This window comes from Bubalus bubalis, chromosome 11, assembly GCF_019923935.1.
Source record: "Bubalus bubalis isolate 160015118507 breed Murrah chromosome 11, NDDB_SH_1, whole genome shotgun sequence".
NCBI lineage: Eukaryota > Metazoa > Chordata > Mammalia > Artiodactyla > Bovidae > Bubalus > Bubalus bubalis.
In genome coordinates this window covers 101,170,125-101,195,449 of record NC_059167.1, presented here as the reverse complement: position 1 = coordinate 101,195,449, position 25,325 = coordinate 101,170,125, and the positions used below count along the sequence as shown (strand labels likewise).

Below are 25,325 nucleotides of genomic sequence, written 5' to 3'. Positions count from 1 at the left end.
GGAATCAGCGAACTAAAATGGACTGGAATGGGTGAATTTAACTCAGATGACCATTATATCTACTACTGTGGTCAGGAATTCCTTAGAAGAAATGGAGTAGCCATCATGGTCAACAAAAGAGTCTGAAATGCAGTACTTGGATGCAATCTCAAAAACGACAGAATGATCTCTGTTTGTTTCCAAGGCAAACCATTCAATATCACAGTAATCCAAGTCTATGCCCCAACCACTAATGCTGAAGAAGCTGAAGTTGAACAGTTCTATGAAGACCTACAAGACCTTTTAGAACTAACACCCAAAAAAGATGTCTTTTTCATTATAGGGGACTGGAATGCAAAAGTAGGAAATCAAGAAACACCTGGGATAACAGGCAAATATGGCCTTGCAATACGGAATGAAGGAGGGCAAAGGCTAATAGAGTTTTGCCAAGAGAACACACTGGTCATAGCAAACACCCTCTTCCAACAACACAAGAGAAGACTCTATACATGGACATCACCAGATGGTCAACACCGAAATCAGATTGATTATATTCTTCGCAGCCAAAGATGGAGACGCTCTATACAGTCAGCAAAACAAGACCAGGAGCTGACTGTGGCTTAGATCATGAACTCCTTATTGCCAAATTCAGACTGAAACTGAAGAAAGTAGGGAAAACCACTAGACCATTCAGGTATGACCTAAATCGAATCCCTTATGATTATACAGTGGAAGTGAGAAATAGATTTAAGGGACTAGATCTGATAGAGTGAGTGCCTGATGAACTATGGACGGAGGGTCATGGCATTGTACAGGAGACAGGGATCAAGACCATCCCCATGGAAAAGAAATGCAAAAAAGCAAAATGGCTGTCTGGGGAGGTCTTACAAATACCTGTGTAAAGAAGAGAAGTGAAAAGCAGAGGAGAAAAGGAAAGATATAAGCATCTGAATGCAGAGTTCCAAAGAATAGCAAGGAGAGATAAGAAAGCCTTCCTCAGTGATCAATGCAAAGAAAAAGAGGAAAACAACAGAATGGGAAAGACTAGAGAGCTCTTCAAGAAAATTAGAGATACCAAGGGAACATTTCATGCAAAGATGGCCTCGATAAAAGACAGAAATGGTATGGACCAACAGAAGCAGAAGATACTAAGAAGAGGTGGCAGGATTACACAGAAGAACTGTGCAAAAAAGATCTTCATGACCAACATAATCACAATAGTGTGATCACTGACCTAGAGCCAGACATCCTGGAATGTGAAGTCAAGTGGGCCTTAGAAAGCATCACTACGAACAAAGCTAGTGGAGGTGATGGAATTCCAGTTGAACTATTTCAAATCCTGAAAGATGATGCTGTGAAAGTGCTGCACTCAATTTGCCAGCAAATTTGGAACACTCAGCAGTGGCCATGGGACTGGAAAAGGTCAGTTTTCATTCCAATCCCAAAGAAAGGCAATGCCAAAGAATGCTCAAACTACCGCAGAATTGCACTTATCTCACACGGTAGTAAGGTAATGCTCGAAATTCTCCAAGCCAGGCTTAAGCAATATGTGAACCGTGAACTTCCAGATGTTCAAGCTGGTTTTAGAAAAGGCAGAGGAACCAGAGACCAAATTGCCAACATCCACTGGATCATGGAAAAAGCAAAAGAGTTCCAGAAAACCATCTAGTTCTGCTTTATTGACTATGCCACAGCCTTTGACTGTGCAGATCACAATAAACTGTGGAAACTTCAGAAAGAGATGGGAATACCAGACCACCTGACCTGCCTCTTGAGAAACCTGTATGCAGGTCAGGAAGCAACAGTTAGAACTGGACATGGAACAACAGACTGGTTCCAAATAGGAAAAGGAGTACGTCAAGGCTGTATACTGTCACCCTGCTTATTTAACTTCTATGCAGAGTACATCATGAGAAACGCTGGGCTGGAAGAAACACAGACTGGAATCAAGATTGCCAGGAGAAATATCAATAACCTCGATATGCAGATGACACCACCCTTATGGCAGAAAGTGAAGAGGAACTAAAAAGCCTCTTGATGAAGGTGAAAGAGGAGAGTGAAAAAGTTGGCTTAAAGCTCAACATTCAGAAAATGAAGATCATGGCACCCGGTGCCATCACTTCATGGCAAATAGATGGGGAAACAGTGGAAACAGTGTCAGATTTTATTTTTGGGGGCTTCCAAATCACTGCAGATGGTGATTGCAGCCATGAAATTAAAAGACGCTTACTCCTTGGAAGGAAAGTTATGACCAACGCAGATAGCATATTCAAAAGCAGAGACATTACTTTGCCAACAAAGGTCTGTCTAGTCAAGGCTATGGTTTTTCCAGTGGTCATGTATGGATGTGAGAGTTGGACTGTGAAGAAAGCTCAGCACCGAAGATTTGATGCTTTTGAACTGTGGTGTTGGAGAAGACTCTTGAGAGTCCCTTGGACTGCAAGGAGATCCAACCAGTCCATTCCAAAGGAGATGAGTCCTGGGATTTCTTTGGAAGGAATGATGCTAAAGCTGAAACTCCAATACTTTGGCCACCTCATGCGAAGAGTTGACTCATTAGAAAGGTCTCTGATGCTGGGAGGGATTGGGGGCAGGAGGAGAAGGGGACAACAGAGGATGAGATGGCTAGATGGCATCACCGATTGATGGACATGAGTTTGAGTGAACTCTGGGAGTTGGTTATGGACAGGGAGGCCTGGCGTGCTGCGGTTTATGGGGTCGCAAAGAGTCGGACACGACTGAGCAACTGAACTGACTGACTGATCATATATTTTAATCTCTTCCTTACTGTCTACTGTTGGTTCCAAGTAAGATCATCTGGGCTCCCTAATAGATTTTAAGCTACTGAGAATAAGGACTATCTCATCACTGTTATCTCTGCCATGGAGTTTGCACAAAGTAGGTGTTAAGACAGCTGGGTGAATGAATATTGTAAATGAATGCTCCCGTGTGCCTAGGACAGGTAGTTATAAGCATAATACTTGATCGTTTCTCAGGCTAGATGGAGGGAATCTGGATAATAGATAAACCTTGAGCACTGACAACATCCCTGCCATTACCAAGGAAACAAAGCAGCACAGAGCAGCCCCAATATCCATGCCTAGATAATCCATCTTCAACCCACCTGTCACCACACTGAAGTGCTGAAGGAAGAGGTGAGCTAAAGTATATATCTCAATAATCCTTCTCCTGCTTGGAGAAGCTGAGAAGAAAGTTGTGATACAATATAACTCAGCAGGAAGTTTATAAAAATCCAATGTTCCAATATGGTATAAGTGCATCCTTATACACTGAAGCAAAGTTGCTTCAGTTGTATCTGACTCTTTGCAGACCCCATAGACAGTAGCCTGCCAGGCTCCTCTGTCCATGGGATTTCTTAGGCAAGAATACTGGAGTGGTTACCCATTCCCTTCTCCAGGGGTGTCTTCCTGCCCCAGGGATCGAACCTGGCAGATTCTTTGCTGTCTGAGCCACCAGGGATGCCCAGAACTGAATAGAAGTGTCTTTGTTATCTCTTGCTGTGCTGTTTATGTGCTTCCCCAGTCTGGGTGAAGACCCTAAAAGGGGTTAACTGAGCTGGATATAAACCAAAACATTTTTAGGAGATAAATAATAGTCTTTCTTCTGATCCATGCTTCTAAGGTTCAACTTAGGGAAATCAGGTTTTGAATCTTTTGATGTTGTTTGTTGTTGCTGCTTAGCTTTTAGTTTTTCATATATGTCCATATTACATTAATACCTGTCTCAATACTGATGAGAGTAAAAATACTAATTGGATCCTAAAAGATGTAATGGCTAGTGACAATCAAATCAATGGAAGTGCACCTACATCGTGGCTAGCTGCATAGAGAGCTAAATTAAGGTATAATTAGATGGGCATTTATAGATTAGATATTAATTGGTCTTTCATTAAATATTCTATATTATAGGACATTAATGAAGATGACTAAGACATAATTTTTTTCCTTTGATGAACTCGCAGACTGGCAGGTAGACACATAAAAACAATTACAACACTGTAATGAAAGGTGTAACAGTGGTGTGTTCATGGTGTTATGAAAACAGAGAGAAAGAAATTAACTCAACCTGTATGTTCTGGCTAGTTTCTAATAGTTGCAGAATCCTGTGGTTTTCAAAAAATCTGAGTTTGTTTCCCATTCCAAAGTGGTCTCTTTACTTAACTATGAGAAATTAAAGGACACCATGCAGCTTTAAAATTTACAATCTGGCATTTCTAATATCACCTGAACCTGCCTGAGGTCCAACTATTTCCAGGTACTTCCCTGAGAATCAGTGGGTGAAGGTAAGAGCAAAAATTTGTAGACAGACTCCTTGAATTAAAATCTCAGCTCCGCTGCTTGTTATGGAGAAGGAAATGGCAACCCACTCCAGTGTTCTTGCCTGGAGAATCCCAGGGACGGGGGAGTCTGGTGGGCTGCCGTCTATGGGGTCACACAGATGGGGTCACCGTCTATGGTGATTTAGCAGCAGCAGCAGCTGCTTGTTAATTGCCAAGTTACTTAACCTCTTGAGACTTTACTATCCCAACTGTAAAGCGGAAGTAATAATGATACACTATGCCTCGCTGATTTCTGAAACCACTCATGCTTTTAAATGCTATAGCATTTACGTCATTGCATTCTTATCCTATTACTTTCAAACATTTACATGACCTTTAGCTGTATAATAATAATAACACACTCAATTGTATGATAATGGTGACCCACAATTGATTTGATTTTCCATCCACTATATAAGAGAAATTTCAAATTTCTCAAAATTTTCATGCAACTTATCATGACACTATGCAATTTTCTAAAACATTCATACCTATAAACACATTTCACCAGAAGCAAATAAACTGGAAGTTGTAGTAATTAGAATTCTGGCAGGAAATGGAGAGTATAATGCATATGGGTAATCTGAGGAGAGTTTTTAAAAAGGACTCTTTGGAACTTCCCTGGTGGTCCAGTGGATAAGAATCCATGTTCTAATGCAGTGAACATGGGTTTGATCCCTCGTCAGAGAACTAAGGTCCCACAAGCCACAGGGCAACCACACCAGATGCTGCAAAAAGAAAGGTCGCTGGAGAAAGCCTGTGTGCCGCAGCGAAGGCCCAGCGCAGCCAAAATTAAAACAGTAATAACCAAAAATAAATAAATAAAAAGGACTATTGACACAGATGCAGAGAGGGTGTAGGAAAATCACAGAGGATAGTGGGGTGGAGTCATGGCAGGGAGCTAGTGCCACTCTTTAAAAGAAATTTTCTAAAATTGGAGGATAATTGCTTTACAATGTTGTGCTAGTTTCTGCTATACAACAGCGTGAATCAGCTCTATGTATACATAAGTCCCCCCTACCTTGAACCTCCCTCCCACACACCCATTCCACCCTCTAGGTCATCACAGAGCACCAAGCTCAGCTCCCTGTGTCATACGGTAGCCACCCACTAGCTATGTCTCACATATAGTAGTGCATATATGTCAGTTCATTGCCACTCTTAAACCTGAAGGGCAAGGAGAGGGAGCAGTTATCAGAATTCAGAGAAGGCCATTTGACAGGAGTTATGACCTTTGATGGGCTTCCCTGGTGGCTCAGACAGTAAAGAATCCACAGGTAATACAGGAGATCTGGGTTCTATCCCTTGATTGGGAAGATCCCCTGGAGGATGGCATGGCAACCCACTCCAGTATTCTTGCCTAGAGAATCCCCACGGATGAGAGTCGGACATGACTGAGCGACTAAGCACAGCACAGCACATGACCATCGACAGGCCCATGGAACCCAGCAGAAAGATATCTAGGGTAAAGATACCCTGATCTCCCTCCCTCCTCTTGGTGATCTCTACCAGAATCCCCCTACCATTGACCAAGCCCAACAGAAAGCCTGACAGCAAGAGAATCATTGAGGCCATGCATACAGGTCAGCTTCCCAGAGCACAGAGGAGGGCTGAGATGAGTACAGATGATTCTGGAGGGCAAATGATAGAAATGAATGTAGAAGACTATGTTATGGTGAAACTCTATCGCAACAACAATAATAACACAATGAAACAAAAAAAAACAAACTCAAGATTGGTTGACAGCTGGTCCCTAACTGGACTCTTAACCTAAATTCAAACATAGAGAAAGATTTTCAAAGGCTGAGAAGCCTCTAGGAAGGGCATCCTCCTAAATGCTTAGGTCAGATGTGGCCCCAAGAGACAGTCACCAGGAAGGTCTTCAAACATACAGCTATGGGACAAAGGAAAATAAACAGAGAGGATTTCCCCAGAAGGCAGAACCAGGGTCAGAGGAAAGTGACTTTGCTGCCTAAGCACAAGGGCCTCATTCTTATTCTTACTGTCCGGCAGGATGTAATGTGGGCTGTGTGTTTCTCATCTGTACCTTATCAAATGGGAGTTTTTTAAAGTTGCAGTTATCCTGTTTCTTCCTCCATCATCATATACTGGATGGATCTGGATCAGATATCATTACTTAAATCTTAAGTTTACCAAGTCCTATGGAACCACAGCCAGAACTATTGAAGAGGACTGGAGCTCACGCGGAGATACTGGACTTTGACCTGAACACAACTAGAGTTGTACTCGTAGGGGGAAGAAGTAAATGCATTCCACATGAAATGAGTATATGAAAATAAGGAAACATATGAATTATGCATCGCCAAGGGGATAGACTGAGGTGGACACCCTGGATGGACCACCCAAGAGCCTTTCACAAACACCCTTTCCTTGCCTTTCTCTACTAAAGAGACCAAAAGCTAAAAATACACATCTTTTAGGCTCTTTTGCAGCTACAGAAAACATAATTGTGGTACTGAAATGTAGAGACTTCTAGAAATCCCTAAGGTTGAGTTACTGTCCTTTCTCTTTAGACGATAAACATGATGCCTAAAGTTGGAACAGTTACCTTTTGCCCATCAGGATGAATTTTCTGTGCCAAAGATGACAGAGCAAAACAATAGGTGAAGCTTGGTTTCCATGACACTTAGCCAGATTTTGGCCAATGTAATTAATGACTCACCTCATATAATTCAGTTGGTTCAACCTATTCAGTTGGTGCTTTTTTTTTTTTATCATATAGCTCTTTAAAAGTCATCCATTTTTATTTTTTTTTATTTTTTATTTTTTTTTTCTGTTCACTTCTCAATGCTTCTTTATTTTATTTTTTTTTTAATTTTATTTTATTTTTAAACTTTACATAACTGTATTAGATTTGCCAAATATCAAAATTAATCCGCCACAGGTATACATGTGTTCCCCATCCTGAACCCTCCTCCCTCCTCCCTCCCCATTCCATCCCTCTGGGTCGTCCCAGTGCACCAGCCCCAAGCATCCAGTATCGTGCATCGAACCTGGACTGGCAACTCATTTCATACATGATATTTTACATGTTTCAATGCCATTCTCCCCAATCTTCCCACCCTCTCCCTCTCCCACAGAGTCCATAAGACTGTTCTATACATCAGTGTCTCTTTTGCTTTCTCGTACACAGGGTTATTGTTACCATCTTTCTAAATTCCATATATATGCGTTAGTATACTGTATTGGTGTTTTTAAAAGTCATCCATTTTTAAATTAAGATTCTTTTTGTTGTTTTTGTTGTCTTCATAACTTTCTCACTCTAAATGCATTAAGCAGATATACAGTAAGAAGTGACATTTTGACATTACAGCTTCAGACAAAGACATACTCTGATAAATCCTGACCATGAAAATGTTAAGCCACAGAATATCATATAGACCTATGCGAATATAAATGTTGTTACTTTTTCAAGGCCTTGATTTCTAGAGACTGTTTTGTCTTTCCCTTTCCTTACATGCTCTTTCTCTCGCTCTTAAGAGAGATACCTTGGCTGACATGTCAGCCTCAGCAGATGTTGTTCTGTATGCAGAACAAACTTCCTTATCTTCAAAGTCTTACTATCACTTTGCTGAGCTCTGTTACTGAATGCCAGATAAGTTCTCAATAAATATGCACTCAACATTTTCTCAGGGAGTTGCTCTTGCAGGAGCTCTCCCTGCTCTCTCATAATCCTGGGTGTTTGTGGGAATTAATTCAGTGCGACCCTGTAACGTAGACCAAATGTGAATTGTGCACCATGCTGAGAGAGTTAAATTCATTACAATAGGGGAAACACAGAGAACAATGACTACTGCATAACACAACCAGGCCAGCTTCACAAATCCTGTGGAGCCACACAGGGCCCTGTGCTTAGAAGGGTACCATGGTTGGTTTAATGCTCTGTTGCTGCCATCTTGAAGTTCTTAATACTTTTATCTTTAAATTCTTGTATTGTAAACAAACTCTGACGGAACAGTAGAGCACACACAGGAGCAGAGGTGATACTTGTAAATTTGTGTCTCCCCCACTCTTTGCTGCCTCATTTGCATGTTGAACCTGTGATACCCCATAAGCACAGAACTCTGGTGGACCCACTCACTGTGCATGGGAGTTGATCGAGTCTCAAAGCAAGAACAAAGTAAGCATGCTACTTCTACAAAGGAGTAAGTGATGGCATTGACAATTTCAGGAAAACATGCTTTCTGTTTGAACCAGAATTCTCTTTATGCAGAAAGAAAGGAAAGCCATTCTAAGACATAAGAACAACCAAGGAGCTCTATGGGTTCCCTGATAGCTCACTGGTAAAGAACCTACCTGCAGTGCAGGAGACCCCAGTTTGATCCCTGGGTCAGGAAGATCTCCTAGACAAGGGATAGGCTACCTATTCCAGTATTCTTGGGCTTCCCTTGTGGCTTAGCTGGTAAAGAATCTGCCTTAATGCGGTAGACCTGGGTTCGATCCCTGGGTTGGGAAGATCCCCTGGAGAAGGGAAAGGCTACCCACTCCAGGATTCTGGCCTAGAGAATTCCATGGACTGTGTAGTCCACGGGGTCGCAAAGAGTTAGACATGATGGAGAAACTTTCACTTTCAAGGAGTTCTATCATATCTTTCTTCTCTACTGGTATTAATCGGCCAGACTGGGAAAGGAGTACATCAAAGCTGTATATTGTCACCCTGCTTATTTAACCTTTATGCAGAGTACATCATGCAAAATGCTGGGCTGGATGAAGCACAAGCTGGAATCAAGATTGCTGGGAGAAATATCAATAACCTCAGATATGCAGATGACACCACTTTTATGACAGAAAGTGAAGAGGAACTAAAGAGCCTCTTGATGAAGGTGAAAGAGGAGAATGAAAAAGCTGGCTTAAAACCCAACATTCAGAAAATTAAGATCATGGCATCTGGTCCCATCACTTCATGGTAAATAGATGGGGAAACAATGGAAACAGTAACAGACTTTATTTTTGGGGGCCCCAAAATCACTGAAGATGGTGACTGCAGCCATGAAATTAAAAGATGCTTGCTGCTTGGAAGAAAAGCTATGACCAACTTAGACAGCATATTAAAAAGTAGAGACATTACTTTGCCAACAAAGGTCTGTCTAGTCAAAGGTTTTTCCAGTAGTCATGCATGGATGTGAGAGTCCGACTATAAAGAAAGCTGAGTGCCAAAGAATTGATGTTTTTGAACTGTGGTGTTGGAGAAGACTCTTGAGAATCCCTTGGACTGCAAGGAGATCCAACCAGTCCATTCTAAAGGAGATCAGCCCTGGGATTTCTTTGGAAGGAATGATGCTAAAGCTGAAACTCCAGTACTTTGGCCATCTCATGCGAAGAGTTGACTCATTGGAAAAGACTCTGATGCTGGGAGGGATTGGGGGCAGGAGGAGAAGGGGACGACAGAGGATCAGATGGCTGGATGGCATCACTGACTCGATAGACGTAAGTCTCAGTGAACTCCGGGAGTTGGTGATGGACAGGGAGGCCTGGCGTGCTGCGATTCATGGAGTTGCAAAGAGTTGGACACGACTGAGTGACTGATCTGATCTGATTAAAGTATTATTATTTAAAAAATAATATTAAGGACTTTCCTGGTGGTCCAGTGGCTAAGACTCTGCACTCCCAAGGCAGGGGGTCTGGGTTCCACCCCTGGTCAGGGAAGTAGATCCCACACGCAGCAACTAACAGTTCACACCACCTCCCCCCCCCAACTAAAGGATCCTGCAGGCTGCAATGAAGACTGCAGATGCTGTGTGCCACTACTAAGACCTGGCACAGTCAGATAAGTAAATTAATATTTTTTAAAATAATATATACAAATATTAGTTATAAATAAAGAGTTTCTTGACTTGGTTAAACATGAAGAGCTACATTTGAAAGGGGACTGGACTGCACGGGGAGAGCCTGGCGTGGAGCTGGTGGAAACACACACGGTCCCACTTCCCCACTGCCGCCGTCACGGAGGCTCACTGGGACCCGCCTGATGTCTTCTTTAAAAAATATTTATTTATTTTGGCTGAGTCGGGTCCTTTTTTTTCCTTTTTAAGATATTTGTGTATTTATTTGTTTCTGACTGCGCTGGGTCCTCACTGCTGTGGGGGCCCCTCTCTAGCTACAGAGAGGGGGCTCCTCTCTAGGTGCGGTGCGCAGGCTCCTCACTGTGGTGGCTTCTCTTGTTGTGGAGCGTGGGGTTCAGGGTGCGTGGGCTTCAGTGACTGTGGCGTGTAAGCTCGGTAGTTTCAGCTCCTGGACTCGAGAGAACAGGCTCAATTATTGTGGCACATGGGCTCAACTGCTTCCCAGCATGTAGGATCTTCCCAGACCAGGGATCAAACCCTTGTCTCTTGCACTGCTGGGCAGACTCTTTACCGGGACCACCAGGGAAGCCCTCTATTGGTGTCTTGGCCAAAGGGGCTGCCTCTTGGTCTACAAAGTTGCAATTGAATGGCTATGCCGCCCTGTCCTGAGTCCTCAGAGTTGTGAAGGCCCATGGGGCCTATGCCTAACTGATGAAAAGAAGCTTCCCCTTACCTGGGCATAAACGTGGCACTGCCTACATCCTCCTGTCTCAGGGTGTCACACAGAGGCCCCTATAAAAACAGTTCCTTCAGCTTCCTCCTGCATCCGCTCTCTCCATCGACTCAACCCCACACCCACGGGGCTGTCCAAGGAATGCTGCTGAAATTCTAACCCTTTACCCTACAGCTCCTTCCCTTTGGGACTTGGGCGCCTGCCTCTTTCCTTTTCAACCAACAAAACAAAGCAAGCCTTCTGGCAGGCCTGCCATACCAGATCAGCAGACAAGTCTGGTCCTGTCTGAATCCCAATTATGAGTCACTGCAGAAAACAGACTGACCTGAATATTCATATAGTCTATTTAAAAAAGCCTTAGGATCTTGGAGTGATTGAGCAGAAAACCAAGACTACTTGAAACTGACTTGCCATTTGATTTTTAGGGTAATCTATTGGAATTGAGCAGAAATAGTAGAGGACTATTATTTATTAATGAGCAAGAGGTATTTTGCATAACAGCAAACAGGATTTTTCATTTCAACTGAGGCCACAAAGTTGAGAACAATTCATGGCAAGTAGACCCATGTTTTAAATACAAGGGCTGGACCATCTCTACAGGACTTGATAAGAGGCCAAACTGGCCCTGCTGCCTCTTCAAGGTTTAGTGAAAAGGACTGAGAATAAGGATTTCTTGGAAGTCTGGTGGGTGCTGAACTCTGTGGCATGGGTCTCCCGTTCCAGTGGAAGGGAGACAGAGTTACCTCCTCCCAACTCCAGCCAAGTGAGTGGGCTCCTCCATAAGCCCTTATAAAAAGTGATGGTCCTGGAGTGGCCCCTGGTGAGAGTGTTCACAGAAGACCAGGATCTGGGGCTTGACTCCTGTCTGGAAACCTCTAAGGTTTTAGGTTCTCTGGGCCTGTGTCTGAAGCAGGCAAGGGGAACTGCTGCAGTGGAGGCAATGCAGGCTGTCCTTCCCTAGAGGGACAGTAGATCCCCTGGGCGAGAGTGGCCAGTGTGAGATATTCTACTGGAAACAGGATCAGGGAGGTGGGGGTAAGCAGTCGTCTGGAGAATGCACTGCCCACATCAGTGCATACACAGCGCTCGTGTTATTTGAGGGCAGAGTTCCCAAGTGAAAGTGAAAGTGAAGTTGCTCAGTCCTGTCTGACTCTTGCGATCCCCTGGACTGCAGCCTACCAGGCTCCTCCATCCATGGGATTTTCAAGGCAAGAGTACTGGAGTGGGTTGCCATTGCCTTCTCCGTCATTACTCCCAGACATAACCAATTAGATCATATCTTCTTATTTTCAATAAGCAGTCAGCACTTCTCAAATAATGCAGAACATTGATTTCCAGGTATTTATCTCTGTATGCTATTTATCCAAATAGATTTATATTGGAATTGAGCACTTTAGAAATGTATTAATAGCAAAAATACATTAAACACGCATAACTGGACCATATATGGCTTTCCTTGTCTTCTATGTAGATATACTTGCTACTGCTGCTAAGTCACTTCAGTTGTGTCCAACTCTGTGTGACCCCATAGATGGCAGCCCACCAGGCTCCCCCGTCCCTGGGATTCTCCAGGCAAGAACACTGGAGTGGGTTGCCATTTCTTTCTCCAATGCATGAAAGTGAAAAGTGAGAGTGAAGTCTCTCAGTCATGTCCGACTCTTCACGACCCCATGGACTGCAGCCTACCAGGCTCCTCCATCCATGGGATTTTCCAGGCAAGAGTACTGGAGTGGGGTGCCATCGCCTTCTCCGATAGATATACTTACTCATTCATTAATTCACTTATAGTAATACCATCCAGACCTATGAATATTAATAGCCTGAGAACAAAATCCTGAGCATTAACTTCTGTTGTACAGGCATTAACTAGGTTTCTGACCTCAGAGTTACAGGGTTTAACCAAATCATTTATTCACACACACCTCAGATATGCATTGGTTCAAACTTTGCACCTTTCCATTCATGCGTACCTTTGTTTACTGATCCCCTAATAAAGTCACTAATAATAATAAAGTCAATGTGTAAAATTCAAAAAACCCTAAAAACAATATCCTAGAATATTACTAAGGTCTATCTATAGGCTTATTTTTCATAAAACTAAGATGCTATGTCTTTTTTGCAGCAGATCACAACATTATACACAAAGATTATCAGCTTACTTGCTTCATGTCAATCCCATATTTATACTTTATCTACTATGCCTGTCCTTCATTCACTTAATTTTTCCATGTTTTTTTTTTAATTTTATTTTATTTTTAAACTTTACATAACTGTATTAGTTTTGCCAAATATCAAAATGAATCCGCCACAGGTATACATGTGTTCCCCATCCTGAACCCCCCTCCCACCTCCCTCCCCATTCCATCCCTCTGGGTCGTCCCAGTGCACCAGCCCCAAGCATCCAGTATCGTGCATCGAACCTGGACTGGCAACTCGTTTCATACATGATATTTTACATGTTTCAATGCCATTCTCCCAAATCTTCCCACCCTCTCCCTCTCTCACAGAGTCCATAAGACTGTTCTATACATCAGTGTCTCTTTTGCTGTCTCGTACACAGGGTTATTGTTACCATTTTTCTAAATTCCATATATATGCGTTAGTATACTGTATTGGTGTTTTTCTTTCTGGCTTACTTCACTCTGTATAATAGGCTCCAGTTTCATCCACCTCATTAGAACTGATTCAAATGTAATTTTTCCATGTTTTAAAGATGGCATATATGGTAGCCAGCCTCCAAGACCGCATCCAAGGATTCCTGGCTCCTAGTACTCATAGCCTTGCAGTCTCCTCCCATATTAAATCATGCCTGGCCTCTATACCCAATAGAATACTTGAGAGGCTGACAGTGTATGACCTCTGAATCTTAATTATACATACATTGAGCTTTCTGCCTCCCTTTCTCTTGTATTGATTGCTCTTGGGGAACTCAACTGTTATGTTGTAAGGACACTCAAGCAGTCCTGAGGAGAAGTCGATCCCAACCAACGACCAGCATGAACCTTCTAGCCTTCTGAGTGACTCATGGAGGCAGATCCTCTAGCCCAAGCTTTCACAAAGAACCTCCCAAAGAAGGAGCCAGCTTTGGTGCATCTGCCATGCAGGGGTCACTAAAACCATGTTACAACAGCACCTGTCCAGTCAGTGTTTATTCCTTACCTATCTCCTCTCCCTGTTATCTCCTCCAACCTTGGAGGAACCAAAGGGTGCATACAGAGTAGGAGAAGAAAAGTGGAAGAGCCATGCTGGGGAATTGTGAAACCATGAAGTAGACCAAGCCCCTCTCCCCGCTGTTAGTCTGTGGGTGGTGGCAGGGAGAACCTGGAGAGATCAAAGTTTTCATTTTATCATACAGGATTTGTTAATATTGTACTAGAAAATAAAACCTTTTTAGCTCTGAAAGGGACTGCAAATCTCTGGGATCTGCTTAAGCTCTCATCCAGGGGATGAGTGGGGAAACCTGATGGGAGATATCTGAAGATCAAGGTGGGAGAAAAAGAAAGGTGCTTCCTGCCTGCACCTCCTGGAGTCCACAATATTCCACAAAACTTTTACATTTGGAATACTGGGGAGAAACGAAGAAGTAGCTAACATGCACAGATTTCAAGTAAATGCCACACTAGAGATAAGCGGAATTGATGTTTGCAATGTTGTATTTCACTGTTAAAATTACAGCATTAGATTGTGCCGCATGCTAACTCACTTCAGTCATGTCTGACTCTTTGCGACCCCATGGGCCACAGACTGCCAGGCTCTTCTGTCCATGGATTCTCTAGGCAAGAATATCGGAGTGAGTTTCCATGCCCTCCTCCAGGGGATCTTCCTCACGCAGGGATTGAACCCTTGTCTCATGCGGCTCCTGCATTGCAGGTAGATGCTTTACTGCTGAGCCACTGGGGAAGCCACAAAGTTAGATCTGCTACTGCTAAGTCGCTTCAGTCGTGTCCGACTCTGTGCGACCCCATAGACGGCAGCCCATCAGGCTCCCCCGTCCCTGGGATTCTCCAGGCAAGAACACTGGAGTGGGCTGCCATTTCCTTCTCCAATGCATGCAAGTGAAAAGTGAAAGTGAAGACGCTTTAGTCATGTCCGACCCTTAGCGACCCCCATGGACTGCAGCCTACCAGGCTCCTGCATCCATGGGATTTTCCAGGCAAGAGTACTGGAGTGGGTTGTTAGATCACGAGGCATTAAATATGGCTCTTTCTCATTGTTTCTATCAATGACAACCAAAATTATTTCCCACCTCAGTAATTCATTCCTTGAGGAGAAAAAAAAAAATCGAACAACTTGTTTTTTATACTTAACATTATATCATAACTATTTTCTGTATTATTTCACTTTCTTTTGAGTGTAATTTTAAATGACTAAAAAAATGACATCCTAAAAAAAGATATTTTGATCAGTAACCATTTTTTTTAATAAATAACAAAGCATGTGGATAGGACTTTCCACATATTTTAAAGCTTAATTCGTTTGGTTATATTCTAAGAACCAATGGAACTCTTAAGTCTCATGATCATTTCATTTCAAATTTTTGACAAAGTTATAACCGATTCCTATTAATTATGATTGAAAGTAATTTTTGTACTGTGAATTTTATGGCCTTATTGGTTAGAAAAGGCAGTTTAGTCCCAAATTGATCAATTTTTAAAATTTTCCAAATCAAGAGCTCATAAAGTAACAATTTATTCTTTGTGTTTTCAACTTTTGATTTTTAGCAATACATTATTTTAGTATTAAATGGCTTGTGTTTATTGTCCAAAAAAACACTAGCTTAGTTTATTCCTTATTTACATATTATATGTGCTACATTAAAAGTAAATTGTCTTTAAAAATATTTTGTGATTAAGAATTCTCACTTGGTAGAACAGCCATTTCCTTATTGTTGGCAATTTGTGAGATTTTATCATAGCATTCTTATAGTATTAATAAAAGACTCAGAGTTGCTTTAAGAATTCAAAGTAATTTCATCAGCTAGACAATTCTGTGGAAGTAATTCATACTACACATGAGAAAGTCCGAGTGATGAAGCAATCACTTATTAAAATTCCCTCATATTTAATAACAAAATAATATTAAATAAATTATATGAGCAGAATAAAATGTGTTCCACATTATTTTTCTTATAAATGTATTTATAAAACAAATAAGGTTTCAGTTGTCCAAGAAGAGGAAAGAGAATAGCAATAATAATAAACCATGCCTGATCTAACCCAGTGATGTACACATTTTGAACAATGTCCTTACATAAGACTAATATTTAAGGACCTGCATTTTATATTGCTATTTTTAGTGTGTGCAGGATAATACAGATACAGGTAACGTAATTTTAAAGTTTAACTTGAATTTTTGGCACAATACTCTTTCCCCAGTTGCCTTTGGCAGTAAACCCCACAGTGACTGATCTTCATGACCTCATCCTGGAATTTGGCTTGAGTGACCAGTTTTAATCAACCTGAAAATAATGCCTCTTTGTCTATTGGAAAACAAATGGCGACAGATTGGCTCTTTCTGCTATAACCATAGCTCATCTGACTAGCTTTGTCCATGAAAGCCAAAGTATGAGACACAATTTGAGGAGTTAGTTGTGTGTGAAAATCTTAATGAACTCAGTCACCTTGTAATTTAATGGCCAAGAAGCAGCTGTCTGAACAGATTAGCCATTAAATCTCCGATGTGGGGCTGTTTGACCTTAATTTGCATATTTTTAGAACCCGATTTTGCAGGATGTGGTCGGCTCTTCGAGTCAAGCGAGGAGTCTCTGAGCACTGCCCGCTCTTGTCACAGTACCAGGCTCCAGAGCAGACGCCGAGTCAGTCATTAGCAGGAAAACAAAAGGTAGCACTGCTTTCCTTTGTTTTACACAGCTTTCTTATATTAAAGTAGTTTTATACAAGTAGCATTTGCTCATTGGCTACTTTTGTTCTCTGAGAAGCTAAATCAACATTCAGCTGAATGTAGCGTTCAGCTGCAGCGATGGGGAGATCTGTGGTGGGTAATACGAACATCTTCACAGTGGACTTCACAGTGTATTTATTTCTGAATTTAGATATGACTTTTGTTGGGATTCAGAAAACTGAAAATAAAATAACAAAGACATTCAAACAGTGTTGCCAAAAGCAATGCTTAGAACCAGGCAGGTAAAAGTTGGGTTGTACAGGAGACAACTAATGGACCTCCAGGATTAGTAACAGAATCCTGCTTAGAACTGTGTTCTAAGCTGCACTTCCCAGGCTCCCTTGCAACTATGTGAAGCCATGTGCCATGGACTGAATTGTGTCTCCCAAGTTCACAATTTGAAGCCTAATATGCCCCCACCCTACCCCACCAGCACTGTGTGACTGTATCTGGAGAAAAGGCCATTAGGAGGTAATTAGAGGTAAATGAAGTTCTAAGGGTGGGCCATTAATCCAACAGGACTGTAACCTCTAAGAAGAGGAAGAGATCTTTCTGCACCAGGTGGGGACACAGGGGAAGACCCCTGTCTACAAGGCAAGAAGAGAGCTATCAGCAGAAATTGAATCAGCCAGCACCTTGATCTGGGCCTTCCCAGCCTCCAGAACTGTGAGAAAAAAAAAATTCTGTTATTTGCACTGCACAGCCTGCGGTACTTGGTTATGGCAGCTTGAGAAGACTAAGATACCACGCAATAAAGTTCTGGCCAATGACGTATGAGCAGAGATGACAGGTGTGACTTCTGGGTTGTGCAGTTACAGAGAATGCACACACTTCCCTTCCCCCTTTCTCTTTCTCATCAGCAGGACCCTGTTCCTGGTGGTAGTCAGTGAACGCAGGCCACTCAGATAAGGACCATACTTCAGGGCTGGCTGAGCAACACCACAGAAGGGGCCTGGGGCTCAGACTCCGTGGGTCTGTCACCCTGGCTCTGTACTATTCATGCTAGAACTACATTACATGAGAGAAAACTCAAATCATCCCACTTAAGTCACTGTTACTTTGGTCCTTTTGCTTTACAAGCAGAATCTGTTTCTTAATTCACATAGTATATAAGTCAATCGAAAGGAATGGTTAAAGTCTTAAAAGCATTAAAATCCAAGTTTTAGGAAACAATGTACATGACAAAACAAGAGTAAACAAAAAATATGTGTCTTAAGATAGATTTCATTGGAGAAGGAAATGGCAACCCACTCCAGTGTTCTTGCCTGGAGAATCCCAGGGATGGGGAGCCTGGTGGGCTGCCGTCTATGGGGTCCCACAGAGTTGGACACGACTGAGGTGACTTAGCAGTAGCAGTAGCAAGATAGATTTCAGTTCTGGCTATTAATTTTCAGTCTCTTTTCTGGAGCCTGGAAAGAATCCTTAGAAAGATGCTACATCCCACCCTGTTCCAGGCTGTTCAAAGCATCCCTCTCATACAGCCCAACAAAGGTGACCCTGCTTGTCAGCCCCTACAGGATTTAGACGTAGGGCTGGGAACACAGTGTGTAGGTTCCTCACTACTATTGACTGTTGATTAACTGTGAAGACAGGAAGTTCAAAACCAAGGGCCATGGGTTTATGAGATGCCAAAAGGAGTCTGAGGGTGGATTGGTGAGCAAGTGTCCCTGGAGGGGACTAGCACAGGACCACCTCTTATTGGTGTACAGATTGTGTGTTGCCAGCTGTAAGGGAGCCCATTCACGAGGAAGTCAGAGGTTTGCACGTCCTGACACCCTCCCAACAAATGTTAGTGAAGAGCTTCGGAGTTAAGGTTCTCTTTTCCTAATTTACACCCTGTTTCAGTAAGAGCTGCATTAGCTGTATTTTGGATGTGACAGGCTGGTTGGGCTATAGAGAAAAGAATGACCTTCCCATTTGTAAAAATCAGTGAGGGTCTGCAGTGTCGGGAGGGCCTGAGTTTTAGAATACGCATAGGAGTACCTTGTAGATCTTGAGACAGCCATGCGGAGGGGGAAAACACCACAAGACCACCAATGAAGTACAGGTGATAAGCACACTTAATTAGAAAGGTTCCTATATTTTCAGTCACTGCATAGGAAACCCCAGGCGTCCCAATTGGTGCTAGGGGGCTGGAGTGGAGGGAGGTTTCCAGTACCATATTTCAAACATTTAAAAAGATCATTTTATGTCAACATATTGTAAGAGTAGCTGTTGCATGTTTAAGATATTTCCAAAAGTTAAGGAGACAAGAATAGGGAAATGGCAACACTTTGTGAAATTGACTGCTATATATTTTAAATACTATACAGCAGTTTATTGCAGAGGTTGTTATCCGGCTGCTCAGTCAAATTTGGCCTTGCAGTCATATTTTGCTGACACAGTATTTTTAAAAAATTGCAATTAGCTGTCAGTCTTTAAACAGAAGAAATTTTACAATAAAATTGGGATTTGAGGGTTTCTTCTTTGAAAACTGGAAAATGTGACAATACTCCCTTTGAAAATAATCAATGGAGCTGAATAAAGGCAGGTTCTTTTTTTAAAACTGAAGTGTACACAGTAAAAAAAAAAAACAAAAAACTGAAGTGTAGCTGATGTATAATGTTGTATTACTTTGAGTTGTACATTAAAGTGAAGCAGGTACACATATATCTATTCATAGACATATATATATATATATTCATACGAAAAGTGAAAGTGTTAGTTGCTTAGTTGTGTTCGACTCTTTGCAACCCCATGAACCTACCCTGTAGCCTATCAGGCTCCTCTGTCCATGGAATTCACCAGGCAAGAATACTGGAGTGGGTAGTCATTCCCTTCTCCAGGGATCTCCCCAACCCAGGGATAGAACCCGGGTCTCCTGCACTGCAGGCAGATTCTTTACTGTCTGAGCTACCAGAGAAGCTCCATATATTCATATACATATACACATACCTATTCTTTTCCAGATTCTTTTCCATTATAGATTATTACAAGATATTCAGTACAGTTCCCTGTGCTATACAATGGGTTCTTACTGTTATCTATTTTATACATAGTACTGTGCATCTGTTAGTCCCAAACTTCTAAGTTATCCCCATCCTCTTTTCCCCTTTGCTAACCACAAATTTGTTTTCTATGTCAGTGACTCTGCCTTTGTTTTGTAAATAAGCTCATTTGTATCATTTTTAGATTCCACTTAAAAACGATACATGATCCTCGTCTTTCTTTGTCAAGGCGGCCTCTTATTTACGGAGCCTCTATTATTCCGGCCGCACGGTTCCCAGCTTCTCCCAGCCGGCACCATTTATATTACCTGCCTATTACTGTCAGTGCAGCACTAGACTAGCCCTGTTAGATTTCATATAGAGACTGTTTCCCCTGCAATGAGGACCTATTCCATTGCTGATAGAGTATGTGCTCAATAAAGAGTCATTGACTAATGAATGAGGGAATAAACTGATCCTGCTCAGGGGTCACTACAGTCTGATATCAGTGATCATCCTCAGGCTAGAATAAGTTATGGTCCAGTGTTTTGATCATCCTACCTGAACCTCTGCTTCCAGCCAGGAGAGAGGCGAATCTTCGAAGCCAGATGTCATGAATCCAGCTTCAGCTCAATTCAGTCGCTCAGTTGTGTCCAACTCTTTGCGACCCCATGGACTGCAGCACACCAGGCTTCTCTGTCCCTCATCAACTCCTGGAGCTTATTCAAACTCATGTCATTTGAATCAGATATGCCATCCAACCATCTCATCCTCTGTCGTCCCCTTCTGCTCCTGCCTTCAATCTTTCCCAACATCAGGGTCTTTTCCAATGAGTCAGCTCTTCGCATCAGGTGGCCAAAATACTGGAGTTTCAGGTTCAGCCTCAGTCCTTCCAATGAATATTCAGGACTGATTTCCTTTAGGATGGACTGGTTGGATCTCCTTGCAGTCCAAGGGACTCTCAAGAGTCTTCTCACAACACCACAACTCAAAAGCATCAATTCCTCAGTGCTCAGCTTTCTTTATAGTCTAACTCTCACATCCATACATGACCACTGGAAAAACCATAGCTTTGACTAGACGGACCTTTGTTGGCAAAGTAATGTCTCTGTTTTTTAATATGTTGTCTAAGTTGATCATAGCTTTTCTTCCAAGGGGCAAGTGCTTTTTAATTTCATAGCTGCAGTCACCATCTGCAGTGATTTTGGAGCCCCCAAAAATAAAGTCTGACACTGTTTCCATTGTTTCCCCATCTATTTGCCATGAAGTGATGGGACCTGATGCCATGATCTTCGTTTTCTGAATGTTGAGTTTTAAGCCAACTTTTTCACTCTCCTCTTTTACCTTCATCAAGAGGCTTTTTAGTTCCTCTTCACTTTCTGCCATAAGGGTGGTGTCATCTGCATTTCTGAGGTTATTGATATTTCTCCCAGCAATCTTGATTTCAGCTTGTGCTTCATCCAGCCTGGAATTTCACACGATGTGCTCTGCATATAAGTTAAATATGTAAGGTGACAATATATAGCCTTGACATACTCCTTTCCCGATTTGGAACCAGTCTGTTGTTCCATGTCCAGTTCTAACTGTTGCTTCTTGACCTCCATACAGATTTCTCAGGAGGCAGGTCAGGTGGTCTGGTATTCCCATTTCTTTCAGAATTTCCCATAGTTTGTTGTGATCCACACAGTCAAAGGCTTTGGCATAGTCAATAAAACACAAGTAGATGTTTTTCTGGAACTCTCTTGCCTTTTCGATGATTCAGTGGATGTCGACAATTTGATTTCTGGTTCCTCTACTGTTTCTAAAACCAGTTGAACATCTGGAATTTAACGGTTTACATACTGTTGAAGCCTGGCTTGGAGAATTTTGAGCATTACTTTACTAGCGTGTGAGATGAGTGCAATTGTGTGGTAGTTTGGACATTTTTTGGCATTGCCTTTCTTTGGGATTGGAATGAAAACTGACTATTCCAGTCCTGTGGCCATTGCTGAGTTTTCCAAATTTGCTGGCATATTGAGTGAAGCACTTTCACAGCATCATCTTTTAGGATTTGAAATAGTTCAACTAGAATTCCATCACCTCCACTAGCTTTGTTCGTAGTGATGCTTCCTAAGGCCCACTTGACTTCTCATTCTAGGATGGCTCTAGGTGAGTAATCACACCATCGTGGTTATCTGGGTCATGAAGATCTTTTTTGTACAGTTCTTCTGTGTAATCTTGCCACCTCTTCTTAATATCTTCTACTTCTGTTAGGTCCATACCATTTCTGCCCTTTATCGAGCCCATCTTTGCATGAAATGTTCCCTTGGTATCTCTAACTTTCTTGAAGAGATCTCTAGTCTTTCCCATTTCATTGTTTTCCTCTATTTCTTTGCACTGATCACTGAGGAAGGCTTTCTTACCTCTCCTTGCTATTCTTTGGAACTCTGCATTCAAATGGGTATATCTCTCCTTTTCTCCTTTGCCTTTCACTTCTCTTCTTTTCTCAGCTATTTGTAAGGCCTCCTCAGACAACCATTTTGCCTTTTTGCATTTTTTTTTCCCTTGGGGATGGTCTTGATCCCTGCCTCCTGTACAATGTCACAAACTTCCATCCATAGTTCTTCAGGCACTCCGTCTATCAGATCTAATCCCTTGAAACTATCTGTCACTTCCACTATATAATTGTAAGGGATTTGATTTAGGTCATACCCGAATGGACTAGTGGTTTTCCCTACTTTCTTCAATTTCAGTCTGAATTTGGCAATAAGGAGTTCATGATCTGAGCCAGTCAGCTCCTGGTCTTATTTTGCTGACTGTATAGAGCTTCTCCATCTTTTTTGTTCTGAGAGCTTAATCAATGCTACTTTTTCTCCCTCCTCCCCCTGAGATCAGGGAGGCAGTTTTTGCAGTAATACCTGATGAGCTTGTGGGAGCTGGTGTTGCTCTTCATTTTTATTGAAACCTTTATTTTCTGACAGCCTGCAGCCCTGTATTTAAGGTCCAACCTAGATGATTTCTGGACCAAGGCCTTATTGTTTGTGTATCTTTATAAAACTGCTTTAGATTCTTTGGTGGAAAAAAGATAACTTTTGCCTGGTGACCTGATTTTGCTTATCAGCGTATTCAACAGTTCTGTGATTTCAGTTATTTCCTCAGGAAACTGTGTTTGATTCCAAATGAAACACTTAAGTGTTTTATCTGCAAATAACACACAATGTGTCCCAAATGTATGGACTTTAATTTATGAGTCATTTAAGGAAAAGAACTGTTAAAGGAAAACCGGGGAGGGAGGATGAAGGGAAGAGTAGACAAGAAAGGAGAGGTTGAGGCTGTTTATAGTCTCAGCAGAAGGGATGGGGAGAGGATACTGAATGAATAACTTAATCTTGAACTACAATGGGGTATACTGGTATAAATCCAAAGGAAAAGCTCTTCTAAAATTAAAAGAAAATCATTTAGTCCATGCTTTGGAGGTGAAACCTCTCTGATTCTGGTTTAATATTTTGGGACCATTCTGTTTTGCTCAGTTGCTGTGGATTTGCTTCCTTGTAGAAACAAGGAAGAAATCCCTCGAGAGTTCTGCAGGCTGGTTGGTGCTTCATAAACAAGCCAGGAAAGATTTTATAAACTCCTCCCAGAAGGATACAGTATATAAAAGAAATAACATTAAAATTTTAGGATCCTCATTGCCAAGATAGTTTATGTTCCTACATGCTAGGCATATCATTTTCTGGTAACTAATAATGGCTCTCTCTACACAATTCATGAAACAAGAAGTATTTCCTCTTCTCACCTAAGTGTGTTTCCTGAGCCTTTTTCCAAAGCCCAATATTTAAAGGAGAGAAAGGCATTCTTCTCATTCTGAAAGCATTTATTCAGACTCTCTGGTGTACTTACTAGCTAGTCAAGCAAGAGGCAGAGAGGGGTGATTCGAAAGGAGACAACGGGGCACGAGACAATGCAGAAGGATCCTAGGATGACATAGCCCTCCGATCAAAAAGCTAGTCTTTGAGGGCAAGTAAACTTACACATTTCATTCATTCAGTTCATTCACTCATTCCTTTATCCATTATTTGTTAAACATTTATTAATGTTAAACATCTGTTAAACATTATTGATTCATGTTGTATTTAGGCAAATACAACATGAACAAAATCAAAGACCTAGAACTGACTGGGGAAATAGTGCCTTGTACATAATATTCAATAATGGTTAGCTATTATGTTTACTGGCTTCCCAGGTGATGCTAGTGGTAAAGAATCCACCTGCCAATGCAGGAGACACAAGAGACACAGGTTCGATCCCTGAGTCGGGAAGATCCCCTGGAGGAGGGCATGGCAACTCACTGCGGTATTCTTGCCTAGAGAATCTCATGGACAGAGGAGTCTGGCAGGCTACAGTCCGTGGGGTCATAAAGAGTCAGACACAACTGAGATGACTTAGCACGCATTATGCTTACTAGAAAATCAAAAAGTTAGTATCACAGGGAGCTTCTACAAATTAATGAGAAAAGGAAAAACACAGAAAGTTGAGCAAGGATTATGGAAAGACAATTTAAGAGGAGGAAATTCTAATTCTCAATAAACCTATAAAAATATGTCCAGCTACACTGGAGGTCAGAGGAAAACACTGATTTAAACAAGATATTGGTTCCACACATTAGGTTGGCAGAATTTTAAAAGGCTAGTGAGGATGGGGAGAAATAATTGCTACAACTTTGGGGAAAGAAATCTGGAGGGGCCCATTAGAAATAAAAGTATACATATTTTCCTTGGGCTATGGTTCATTTTGGCTAGAACCAGGTGAGTGAGTGTTTGTGGGGAAAAGAACACAGAGTGAGAATTGGGTATGCATTCGGGAGCTTGTAGCTGCCATGGGAACCCCTGGCAGAATCTTACCTGGGGAGTGGAAAGTGATGAAGATAGATGTCGTGCTTCAGAAGGATGCTCTGGCTGTGGTGTAGACAGTGATGGACAGTCACAGGGCTGGAGACAGGGAGACGGGTAACTGGCTGTGAAGACAAGTCCAGACATAAGAAAATGAAGGTCTGACATGAGGGCAGTGACCTGAAAGGAGTGGGTACTATCAAAGCACTCAGGATGCAAAGTCAGAGGCCACCTACACAAATACCCAAGAGTAGGGTGGTACAGTGTGAGACTTTTATTTGTTTGGGCTCCAAAATCACTACAGATGGAAACTGAAGCCATGAAATTAAAAGATGCTTGCTCCCTGGAAGAAAAGCTATGCCCCACCTAGACAGCATATTAAAAAGCAGAGACATTACTTTGCCAACAAAGGTTGGTCTAATCAAAGCTATGGTTTTTCCAGCAGTCATGTATGGATGTGAGAGTTGGACTATAAAGAAAGCTGAGCACTGAAGAATTGATGCTTTTGAACTGTGGTGTTGGAGAAGACTCTTGAGAGTCCCTTGGACTGCAAGGAACTCCAACTAGTCCATCCTAAAGGAAATCAGTCCTGAAAATTCATTGGAAGGACTGATGTTGAAGCTGAAACTCCAATACTTAGGCCACCTTATGCAAAGAGCTGACTCATTGAAAAAGACCCTGATGCTGGGAGGGATTGGGGGCAGGAGGAGAAGGGGATTACAGAGGATGAGATGG

General features: G+C 42.0%; 1 long non-coding RNA gene across 1 annotated transcript in view; it reads right to left on the bottom strand.

Moving 5' to 3' along the window:
- Positions 1-24,923, bottom strand: part of LOC112587945 — a 35,278-nt gene extending 10,355 nt beyond the window's left edge. The window contains exon 1 of the long non-coding RNA XR_006543108.1: positions 24,603-24,923. This is a non-coding gene — a long non-coding RNA (uncharacterized LOC112587945). The remainder of the gene's footprint in view (positions 1-24,602) is intronic.
- Between the last annotated feature and the right edge of the window lie 402 nt (positions 24,924-25,325).